The sequence below is a fragment of the Acomys minous genome (assembly GCF_964271855.1).
Source record: "Acomys minous genome assembly, chromosome: 3".
In the NCBI taxonomy this organism is placed as follows: domain Eukaryota; kingdom Metazoa; phylum Chordata; class Mammalia; order Rodentia; family Muridae; genus Acomys; species Acomys minous.
In genome coordinates, this window is record NC_140485.1 from 110,673,830 (window position 1) to 110,687,053 (window position 13,224).

Consider the following 13,224-nt stretch of genomic DNA (forward strand, 5'->3'; position numbering starts at 1 on the left):
GGACTCAGCGGACGGTTCGGCCCCAGAATCCTGGGTGGGCTCAGTGAGCTGGGCTGTGGAGAGGCTGGCTCGGCTGCCCGAGGCGCAGCTCCCCTGCTGTGACGCAGGCGGGGCAGAGAGCCGGCTTCCACCCTGAGCTCCGGCTCCGCGCAGACGTGGTTTTCCTGCTGTGACGCGAGCGGGGCAGAGCGCTCAGTTATACCCGGGGAGCTTGCTCAAGCAGCCTTGGTTTTTCGGCTGTGACGCAAGCTGGGAGGTGAGCCGGCTTCCACCCTGGGCTCCGGCTCAGCGCAAGCTCAGCTTTCCTGCTGGGACACGAGCGGGGCGGAGCACTCAGTTATACCCTGGGTGCTTGCTCAGGCAGCCTGGGTTTTTCTGCTGTGACGCAAGCTGGGCGGTGAGCCGGCTTCCATCCTGCGCTCCGGCTCAGCGCAGACCTAATTATCCTGCTGTGACACGTGCAGGGAGGAGCGCTCAGTAATACTTTGGGTGCTTGCCCAGCTCAGCATTGGTTTTTCTACTACCACGCAAGCTGGGTGGAGCGCTCCCTTCTACCCTGGGTGCTTGCTCATCAAGGTCCCAGTTTCCCTGCTGGGACACAAGCCTGGAGAAGCGCTCACTTCTACCCTAGGTGAGTGCGCAGCACTGCCACAGTTTTCCTGCTGTGACGCGGGCTGGGCGGGGCACTCAGTTATACCCTGGGTGCTTGCTCAAGCAGCCTTGGTTTTCCTGCGGAGACACGGGGTGGGTGGAGCACTCACTTCCACCCGGGGTGATTGCTCAGTGCAATCGCAGTTCTCCTGCTGTGACAGACGGTTCAGGCCCTGAGAAACTAGCTGAGCTCGCCACGTGGCTCGGGCCCAGTATCTCTGGCGGGACTTGGCAAGGGACCCAAAAGGTTGTGATTACCTTGGCCTGACCCAACGATCACTCAGAGACCCAGAAAGATTGCAGGATCCACAGCAAAGGGGAGCTGAGGATCACTGGTGGTGAGAGCCCAAAACTACAGGGCTAACCTCCTGCCATCCACACCAGTGAAGTATCAGGGCTTCCAGCCTACGGAAATCGTGAGAAAACAAGTGAAGCTATCATCAGACTCCATCCACTCAACTCTGGAAGTTACCCAACAAAAACAGAGACGGCAAGATGTCTAAGGGGCAGCGTAAAAGCATTCGCAAAAAACCCCAAAACAACATGGAGTCTCCAGCTCCCAGCTATCCCAAAGAAAACAACACGGAGAACTCACATACAATGGAAACACAAGAAAATGACCTCAAAGCCTTGGTAATGAGGATGGTATCGGAGGAAACAAATAGAATTAGAAATCAGATGCACGAAGAAGCAGCGAAGCAGGTGCGAGACATAAAAGAAGCACATAGAGTAGAACTGGAAATTTTTCAGGAAAACATAAGCAACCAGATGAAAGAAATTAAAAAATCTGTTCAAGATATGAAGATGAAAATGGATTCAATGATAAACACACAGACAGAAGAAAAACGAGAACGTGAAGCCTCAGAGAAGAAGGTGAATGACTCAGTGCTGAGCTTTTCTAATAGAATCCAAGAGATGGAAGAGCGAATCTCAAGTCTAGAAGATACAATCACAGATCTTGAAGCAACCAATAAAGAAAATGCCAAATCTGGAAAACTCCTGACACAAAACATCCAAGAAATTAAGGACACCATGAAAAGAAGAAATCTGAGGATAATAGGCATTGAAGAAAGAGAAGATATCAGACTCCAAGGCCCAGAAACTCTTCTCAGCAAAATCATAGAAGAAAATTTCCCCAATCTAAAGAAAGAGGTGCCTATAAACATACAAGAGGCATACAGAACACCTAATAGAATTGACCAGAAAAGAAAAACTGCCCGTCACATAATAATCAAAACACAAAACATACAGAACAAAGAAAAAATATTAAAAGCTGCAAGGGAAAAGGGCCAAATAACATTTAATGGCAAACCTATCAGAATTACACCCGACTTCTCAGCAGAGACCATCAAAGCCAGAAGGGCCTGGACAGAGATCCTGCAAACCCTAAGAGACCACAGATGCCAGGCCAGACTACTTTACCCAGCAAAACTATCAATAACCATTGATGGAGAAAACAAAATATTCCATGACAAAACCAAATTCAAACAGTACCTATCCACAAATCCAGCTTTACAGAAGGTACTAGAAGGAAAACTCCATCCCAAAGGGTCAAGCTACAACCAAAACTACTCAGGAAATAGATAACTATACCATGGCAAAAAGACAACTACACAAACGCTCAACTGAAAACAACATCAAAATTAAGACTCTTAATAGTAACTGGTCGTTAATATCTCTCAACATCAATGGTCTCAATTCTCCAATAAAAAGACACAGACTAACTGAATGGGTGCATAAACAGGATCCAACATTCTTATGCATCCAAGAAACACATCTCACCCATAATGATAGGCATCACCTCAGGATAAAAGGTTGGAAAAAAATATTCCAAGCAAATGGACACAAGAAGCAAGCAGGCGTAGCCATTTTAATATCGAACAAAATAGATTTTCAACCAAGATTAATCAAAAGGGATGAGAATGGACACTTCTTACTCATCAAAGGTAAAGTAAACCAAGATGACATCACAATTCTGAACATCTATGCTCCCAATACAAGGGCACCCACATTTGTAAAAGATCTGTTAAAAAGGCTTACACCACACATCAAGCCCCACACAATAATAGTGGGAGATTTCAACACCCCACTCTCACTGAAGGACAAGTCATCAAAACAGAAACTAAGCCAAGAAATAACATCACTAACCAATGCCATGGGTCAAATGGACCTAACAGATATCTATAGAACCTTGCACCCAAACAAGAAAGAATACACCTTCTTCTCTGCACCCCATGGAACCTTCTCCAAAATTGATCACATCGTAGTTCACAAAGAAAGCCTCAACAGATACAAGAGGATTGAAATCATACCTTGTATCCTATCAGATCATCATGGGCTTAGGTTGCAATTCAACAACAACAGAAATAACAAAAAGCCTACACGTATGTGGAAACTAAACAACTCTCTGCTAAATGACACCTGGGTCAGGGAAGAAATAAAGAAAGAAATCAAGGAGTTTCTGAAATTCAATGAAAATGAAGGAACAACATACCCAAATCTGTGGGATACACTGAAAGCAGTGCTAAGAGGAAAATTCATAGCACTAAGTGCCTTTAAAAAGAAATTGGAAGCATCGCACATAAACACCTTAATGACACAACTGGAAGCCCTAGAAAAAAAAGAAGCAGAAACACCCAAAAGGAGTAGACGCCTGGAAATAATCAAACTCAGGGGTGAAATTAACAAATTAGAAACTAAAAAAACAGTCCAAAGAATCAACAAAACCAAGAGCTGGTTCTTTGAGAAAGTCAACAAGATAGACAGACCTTTAGCCAAACTAACTAAAAGGCAGAGAGACAGTATTGAAATCAACAAAATCAGGAATGAAAAGGGAGACATAACAACAGACACTGAAGAAATACAAAGAATCATAAGATCCTACTTTGAAGGCATATATGCCACAAAATTTGAAAATCTAAGGGAAATGGACGATTTTCTTGATCAATTTCACTTGCCAAAGTTGAATGAAGAACAGATAAACAAGCTAAATAGTCCCATTTCCCCTACAGAAATTGAAGTAATCATTGATAGTCTCCCAACCAAAAAAAGCCCAGGGCCAGATGGCTTCAGTGCTGAATTCTACCAGACCTTCAAGGGCGAGTTAATACCGATACTCTTCAAACTACTCCAAAAGATAGAAAGGGATGGAACATTACCAAACTCATTCTATGAGGCCATAGTCTCATTGATACCTAAACCTCACAAAGACTCAACAAAGAAAGAGAATTTCAGACCAATTTCTCTGATGAACATCGATGCAAAAATACTAAATAAAATACTTGCAAAACGAATACAAGAGCACATCAGAGATATCATTCATCATGACCAAGTAGGCTTCATTCCAGGCATGCAGGGATGGTTTAATATACGGAAATCCATCAATGTAATCCACCACATAAACAAACTGAAAACAAAAAACCACATGATCATCTCTTTGGATGCAGAGAAAGCATTTGATAAAATCCAACACCCATTCATGTTTAAAGTTTTAGAGAGATCGGGAATACAAGGCACTTTCCTCAACATAATAAAGGCTATATATAGGAAGCCAATAGCCAAAATCAAAGTAAATGGTGAGATACTCAAGGAAATTCCTCTAAAATCAGGAACAAGGCAAGGCTGCCCACTCTCTCCATATCTCTTCAATATAGTACTCGAAGTTCTAGCCAGAGCAATAAGACAACATAAGGAGATCAAGGGTATTCAAATGGGAAAGGAGGAAGTCAAATTATCCCTATTTGCAGATGATATGATAGTCTACATAAGTGACCCTCAAAATTCCACCAGAGAACTCCTACAGCTGATAAACACCTTCAGCAAATTGGCTGGATACAAAATTAACTCAAAAAAGTCTGTAGCCTTCCTATACACAAATGACAAGCTTGCAGAGGAAGAAATTAGGAAAACTACACCCTTCTCATTAGCCACAAGTAATATAAAGTACTTAGGAGTTACTCTTACTAAACAAGTGAAGGACCTGTTTGAAAAAAATTTCAAATCCCTAAAGAAAGAGATTGAAGATGACATGAGAAGATGGAAGGATCTACCTTGCTCATGGATAGGGAGAATTAACATAATAAAAATGGCCATCCTACCAAAAGCAATCTACAGATTCAATGCAATCCCTATCAAAATACCTACACAATTTTTTAAAGACATTGAAAGTTCAATTCTGAACTTCATATGGAAAAACAAAAAACCCAGAATAGCTAAAACAATCCTGTACAATAAAAGGTTCTCTGGAGGAATCTCCATACCTGATCTCAAATTGTACTATAAAGCAATAGTAATTAAAACTGCATGGTACTGGCACAGCAACAGGCTGGTTGATCAGTGGAATCGAATCGAAGACCCAGATATGAATCCACACACATATGGTCATTTGATTTTTGACAAAGAAGCCAAATCCATTCGATGGAAAAGGGATAGCATCTTCAACAAATGGTGCTGGTCTAACTGGATGTCTATGTGTAAAAAAATGCACCTGGACCCCTATCTGTCACCTTGTACAAAACTCAAATCTAAGTGGATTAAAGACCTCAACATAAAACCAGAGACACTAAATCACTTAGAAGAAAAAGTGGGGAAGAGCCTGGAACATATTGGCACAGGAGACAACTTCCTGAACAGAACACCAACAGCCCAGGCATTAATGTCAACAATTAATAAATGGGACCTCATGAGGCTGAAAAGCTTCTGTAAGGCAGATGACACCGTAAAGAGTACAAAGCGACAGTCTACAGACTGGGAAAAGATCTTCACTAACCCCACATCTGACAAAGGTCTAATATCCAAAATATATAAAGAACTCAAGAAATTAAATACCACCAAACCAAATAACCCAATCGAGAAATGGGGCATGGAACTAAACAGAGAATTCTCAACAGAGGAATATCAAATGGCTGAGAAACACTTAAAGAAATGCTCAACCTCCTTAATCATCAGGGAAATGCAAATCAAAACAACGCTGAGATTCCATCTTACACCCATCAGAATGGCTAAGATCAAAAATTCAAGCGACACCACATGCTGGCGAGGATGTGGGGAGAGAGGAACACTCCTTCATTGCTGGTGGGAATGCAAACTAGTACAACCACTTTGGAAATCTATCTGGTGCTATCTCAGAAAAATGGGAATAGGGCTTCCTCAGGACCCAGCTATTCCACTCCTTGGAATATACCCAGAAGATGCTCCAGCACACAGCAAGAAAATTTGCTCAACCATGTTCATAGCAGCCCTATTCATAATAGCCAGAACATGGAAACAGCCTAAGTGTCCCTCAGTAGAAGAATGGATAAAGAAACTGTGGTACATATACACTATGGAATACTATTCAGCTATTAAAAACAAGGAATTCCCAAAATTTGTGGATAAATGGATTGAGCTAGAAATGATCATAATGAGTGAGTTAACTCAGAAGCAGAAAGACTCAAATGGTATATACTCACTTATATCTGCATATTAGCCCAACGGGCATGTCCCACGAAAGCCTTCACTTACCAGGAAACAGAGACAGAGGAGAGGACATTCTAGTGGGACTCTAGATGTGAGATTCATGAGAGAAAGGCAAAGTAGAAGGACCCAGAGGGTCCTAGGAGCCTACAAGTAGAACATTATGATAGGCAGATTTGGGCACAGGGGTCCCACTCAAACTAGGCACCAGACAAGGACAATACAGGCGGTAAACCTTAAACCCCTACCCAGATCTAGACAATGGACAGAACACTCTCCACAGTAAAGTGGAGAGTGGGATATTACGTTCTCACACACTCTGGTGCCACACCTCTGACCATGTCCCCTGGATGGGGAGACCTGATGGCACTCAGAGGAAGGACAGCAGGTTACCAAGAAGAGACTTGATACCCTATGATCATATAGAGGGGGAGGTAATCCCCCTCAGGAACTGTCATAGGGGAGGGGAATAAGGGGAAAATGGGAGGGAGGGAAGAATGGGAGGATACAAGGGACGGGATAACCATTGAGATGTAACAAGAATAAATTAATAAAAAAAAAAAAAAAAAAAAAAAAAAACCAAAAAAAAAAAAAAAAAAAAAAGAAAATATACATATGTTTATTGGTGTCCTAGCACCTACTGTTTGGCTTTATGGTTACTCTCTAGCGAAGCCCAACAGAAGACACTATCGGTGCTTTGCCAGGGCACGCTCTGACACTCAGGGCTCAAATGTTCTGAAGGAATGCTAATAATAAATACCCTGCGGAAACCAGGGCAGCCATCCAGGCCTTCTTCATTCTGGGGTCATTCGACACCTCTCAAATTTGAAGGCAAAGAGGGGAAATCATGTATTGGTTCCAGCTCTGCATTAAAATCCTGCTGACTGACTGGCTAAATAGACCAACATGGAGCCTACCTCACTGAAATCCTCCTGGCTCAGTGTCTCAAGTGCTAGGATCACAGGCACAATAGCTACCTGTAACATCTTAACAGTATTGAGTCCACAAATTTGCAAACATTTTTTTTTGTCTTATCAGTGTTTTATAAATTTCAGTGCAGTGTCTCCCTCAGTTTCCATTTACCTCATTCTCAGGCACTGGAAATTTTTAATGACACCCCTCAAAAAAATACTCCTCAGTTTCTATTCTCTAGCTGCTACCAATGTGCAAATATTTGATTTTCTAACCCATGTCAATCTAATAGGTTCAAGTTTACCTAAATACAATTATTAGCTCCTATGGGCTTTTTTTTTTTTTTTTGTAAATTATACAGGGGTTCCTTCATGTGTGATCACAATAATCTGCCAATCAAAACAACTTTCCTTTTAAGCCTGTGTGACTTTCTCTTTTTCTCATTCCCATATTGGTGAGATTAGAACAATGTTGAATTAAAATGTAAGATACGAATTGGAATTCTTAGCCATGTCGTCAGGTTAAGGACGTTTCATTCTAGTCCTTATTTACAGATAAAATCTTAATCAGGAGTAGGTAGGTGACCTTGTAATGCATGGATAAGTGGCTATTTCTTTCTCAGTCATGAGACTCAGAATTCAAGGTCACTATTGTTCACTAACCACAGCCCAGTACTGTGCGTGTTCTTCTAACAAGAAACCAAGAGATCTTGAGGAACCCTCAGAATCAAAGAATTTAAGGCAGAAGCTGGAACTGTGTCAACAATTAGCACCGAGGGGAAAGTGATTAGATGTTAAAATATCTCAAGTGAATCTCAATCATGTGTCCAGCGGATGTTTCATTTGCTGATGTGGTGTTGGAAATTGAACTCAGGGCCTTGCACATGCTAGGGAAGTGTTCTCTGTGCAGGAAATACATATCTTTAACCCAATGACAAATTCTTAAATGATAAATTTGGAAACTTCTGAAGAAGTTGATAAACTCAGAAATTTAAGTTGAAATGCACAGAATGCAACACAGTCAAACGCAATCTTAAAAAATCAATCTAGTGTAAAGATAATCAGTACCGGATTTTAGGGTTTGTTACTAGGTTACAAGTAAGCAAACCAAATTAAGTAGATCAATAAAATCAAATAGACTTCAAGAATAATCCGATGTACACAGCCAATTGCTTTTTTTGTCAAGACACCCAGGCAGAGGGAGCTGATTGAAGTGGACCTTTGACATAAGTAAACATATCTTAATTTTTATTTAATTGCAAATGAACATCAGTTTGAGATACATGATAGTCTTGCATTTAATACTGAACTGTGAAAGGTGTTGAAGGAGACAAAAGGAGGCTGCCTTACAGTGAACACAGATTTCTTAGGGTAAAAAGCTTGGGTTATGGAAATAAAAAATGTCACAAAATCAGCCTTCTTCGCATGAACAACTTGTTTACCAGGACATCTTGGGCAAGGGCTAAAAGAACTGACAGATGTATTGCAGATCTGGAGAAATAATTCTGAGTGCACAAGTCTGAGAAAACATTCATCCCAATTATACAGATTTCCCACCAATGGAGAAATTCCAGTAAGAAATAGACAAAAGAGTTAAGCAAACAATCCACAAAGGAATATTAAAGAATCAACAAAAAGGGATTCCACATCCCTGGTAATCAAGAAAATATAAGTTTAAGGCACTGTCAGGTATCATTTTATATCTAACAGAATGGTTAAAATGAGAAAAGCCTGGCCATCCCCAAGTGTACTATAGAGATAACACAGCAGCAGGGGTTGTTTTAGTACGCTTGTGAAATTGGTTAAAATTTATGTTTGCGCTCAATTCTGTTAAAAGTGATTTAATTTTGGGGGTAAAATTATTTTGGAATTTTTTTTATTAGTGGTACACTTACCTAACAATTATGTACTTAAAATTCATAGTGAGAGAAACAAAGCCCATGCCTCCAAGGGGCACAAAGACAGGCTTGTAAATTGAAGCCCTTCAAAAATCGGCCACATCTTCTTGATGCTTGGATACTTATATTAATCTACAACCAATTTCAAAATCACCTTTGACAACTGATTGAATTTCCTACCAGTAATTTGTTGTTGTTTTTTTTTAAAATTACATCAACAGTACACATTACAGTTGAGGTAACACGCTAACTAAATCTAACTATTACGTTCAAGTCAGTTTGTTTTTCTGTCTGGAGGAGGAGGTTAATATTAAAATATGTATGCACTGAAAGGGGATGGAGGAAGGGGACCAGCAGCAGGGGACAGGGAGGTTGAAGAATAAGTGGCAGAGAGGCTATGTATGGACCAAGGGCAAGCATGTGTGTGTGTGTGTGTGTGTGTGTGTGTGTGTGTGTGTGTGTGTGTGTGTGTGTCTTTGTGAAATCCATTATTTTCTGTGCTCCCTTTAAAGAAGTAACAATAGAAAGGCGATGACTGTCTTGTTACATTTTAAGAAGAGCAGCGACAGACTCACATGAAACTATAGATCCTTACATCTTATGTGTGTGTGTGTGTGTTGGGATTTTTTTTTTTCATTTCACACAGAGACAAACAAACAAACAAAAAGCAGCCATTGAGTGTCCAAAGCTTGAAAAGGTGACTTGGTGAAGGTCTGGACTTTGGGAGGGTCTGACAGACCTTGGTACAGAGCCCTCGTTTACTTTAAGTGCAGGCCAAGTGCCTTCCTTGTGAGGGTTTTGGTTTCTTTGTATGCCAGACTCAAGCAGGAGTGCTCAAGTTCGCTGAGGTTTCAGTGTTCCAGGACGGTGCTGCCTAGACTACATGTAGGTATTCTTTAAGTTGAAACTCTTATGAATTAAAAATTAATTACTTTGATTAGTATCACAGTGTTAGTCAGTGAGAACTGAGCACAGGGCCCGTAAGACCGAGTGGGCTTAGAGAGACAAGCAGCCTCTCCAGGGCACTTCAGCCACTGAACTATGGAGGGTGAAGTGGAAGGAAAAATCTTCACTGTTTGATTAAAGTTCAAGACTGATTAGTTAGCAGAAACTAAGAAACAGCCACTCTGCAGAATTTCATCAGAATGACAAAACTTGTTCTTTTCTTTTTTAAAAGGCCATTTAACAGTTTAAGGTTAAGTCAGGCTAGCAGTCTCTAAAGTAATTCACAAAGCGTGTATCTGGGGGAAGTGGCCTAAACAGGAAGTATTATGACTATTATGACTTGCTTTTGTATTTGCATGCAAAAGTGTCCTGACTCTGTCTGTTGGCTCCTTTAAGTACTTTTTTAGTCATGCAAACAATGGATTAATTTTTCTAATCTTCATCTTTATACTGATAACACAGCCATATATTGCTGAGCAACAAAGACTTATGGAGAACTGCTTGGTTTATGCCATTCTGCAAACATCAGCATGTCCTTATCCAAACCAAAGTAACAATGTCATGCCTACACGACGTGCCTTATGCTGTCCTGTGCTGCCCGTCACTGACTGAAGGGCTGTGTGCTACACAGTCATGCATTTCCATTTCTCTCTGTATCTATAGCCCAAGGAAGGGAGCAAAGACACTAGTTTCTCCAGAGACCTTGATTGTCTTTAATTGGAAACAGGCCTGTCAAGAGGGATTTTAATTGAGACAAGGGATTACGTAATTCGAAGTGAGTGAAGAGGGAAAGCCAGTGCCACCTACGAAACAATGGGAGGGAGGGGAACAGGACTCTGGGACAGTTGTGTAAATTGCTTATGGTATTCATTCCTTCAGTCACCGAACAATTGTAGTGCAAGACACTTTAATAGACAGTGGACCTACAAAGCTGCCCAAATCTTTGAAGGAATTGGTGATATACCCGGGAGGCCAATTCTCAGTGAAATATTAAGATAGATAGTGCAATGGAAAAATCAGAGACCATAGCGCCGAGTATGTTAGGAAGCTTTGGTGGTGAAGGGCAGCACATGATTTGCTAAAGGAAGTGAGAGTCCCCTGGTGCAAAAAAGGACAGTCCTTTTCAGGGAGAAAGAACAAGAAGGTAAAGAAATAAGCATGTAGCGTAGTATGCTTGGGAGAGGGCATCTGTCTGGACCCATGCAATGCACAGTCATCCGGCTGGATTAATTTCTAGTTGTCTTAAAGGCACTCTGTGTGTGTGTGCGTGTGTGTATGTATGTGTGTGTGTGTGTGTGTGTGTGTGTGTGTGTGTGTGTGTGTTTATGCGCGCGCGCGCACGCTCCTGCATGCACACGCACGCGTACATGATTTTATAACAAGGAAAACTTGAAGAAAAAGCCATGGAAAATGTCCCTCTGTCAATAATTCCCACTCAAAGGACTTGAGAAGCATCAAATAGGCAATGAAGTTTCTTAAGAAAAATGTGCCTAATTTTGAATGCAATTTGGAAGTCACTGGAACAATGAATAGCGTCAAAGCTCTCTATTATGAGATTTGCCAGGAAAAATGGGGATCAGAACTCCTGAGTTTTAAGAGGCTTTAGTTAGGATTAAATACAAAATTACTGCTGTACAACCTTGATTAGATGGATTTGCCAATGCAGTTGGCTTCATGAGAAAAAACTATGTTTATATTTCCTTTATTTTCTTTGGTACACAATTTTGAATAGTCTATATCTTCAAGAAGATTGGTTTTTTAAAAAAGATCAATTTATTATTTGTGCCAATTTGACAAGCAAGAATACCATGTAGCTTTTATAAAGGAAAAATATAAACATCCTGGGGCTTTATTCAAACTTGCTTTCATATGTCTATATTAGTTTTTGTGGCTGTGCTAAAACGTCATGACTACAAGTGACTTCTCGCAGAGTCTATTTTGGCTTAAAGCTCCAGAAGTGTCCGCAATGGCAGGAGAAGCATGGCAGCAGGAAGCTGTGAGATTGTATCTTCAACGGCAAATAGGAAACAGCGAGGGAACTGGAAGTTTGGAGAGGTGATAAACCCCCAGTGTCCCCCTCCAGAGATGTACTTCTCTGCACTGCTCAGGGTTACTTATGCTGGTCCTGTGCAGCACCACCACCAGCTGTGTAACAAATGTTCCAATACATGAGCCTACGGAGGATGCTCGCTTCTCATTCAAACCACTGCAGACTCCTAACACTTTTTTATTAAAAAAAAAAAAACAATAGGGACTAATTACGTATTTCACTGAGGGCAGGGGAAAGGAGACACCCTGTAGCTGTGTCATATTGTGGTCACGGGAGTGAGTGGGGCCAGGTGTCTAGTCCTTTCTGTTCTATCCAGGATCACTTCAGTATAAAACATACAGGTTTGGTACTATGAACTTAGTCAAAAGCCTGTTACTCGGGAGGTCCCAGGCCTTAGCAAGCAGGAAGGCAATGTCTGTTGGATTGCTTAGTGTACATATAGACAAACTACCTTTGTAGTCTTCACATTTCAGCCATAGCATAGCTCTGCAGAAAAGCTTTTGGCAGGGAGTGGCTGTGAGTGCAGAATCACGGTTTATCACAATATAGAGAATATGTGACAGTCAAATGCTCAGTCCTAAAGGAGGCATCTCTATCACCCCCTCTGAGGTCCAGAGAACACCATGGAAGAAGGGGCAGAGGGAAAGGGATGAGTGTTATCAGATGTCATTTGGACATGATGAGGACACAGCAATCATACACACATGACTGCTGTGGGCTCCCGTGCCAGAGACCTGAATAGAATCAGCCAGCCAACATCCCATCATATATCTGGAGTGATGGGGCTCCTGAGATTCCCCTGCTTCCTACAGAAGCTGTAGGCAGTTAATGGTACCAGGGAGGGAGTTTCTTCCCCTCCCCCCCCACAGTGATATATATTACTTATAGCAAGCGACCACATTTAAACTCACTGGTTCTCTCTTTCCCTCTCCCTCAAACAACCTCTCACACACAGAAAGATAAAAAGAAAGTAGGAGAAGAACTAGTTGGGAAGAGTAAGAGGGTCAACAGGTATGTCGGGAGATAGAGCGTAACATTATCACAATACATTGTATATATGTATCCACCTATCACCTATCTGCCTATCTATTATCTATGTATCTATGTATCTATCTATCTATTATCTATCTATCCAGAGCTATCATCTATATCTACCATGTATCTATGTATCTATCTATCTATATATCTATGTATCTATCTATGTATCTATGTATGTATGTATGTATCTATCTATTTATCTTCTGTTTATATCTATCATCTATATCATCATATATATAGCTATCTGTCATTTATCTATCTACTTATCATCCATCTA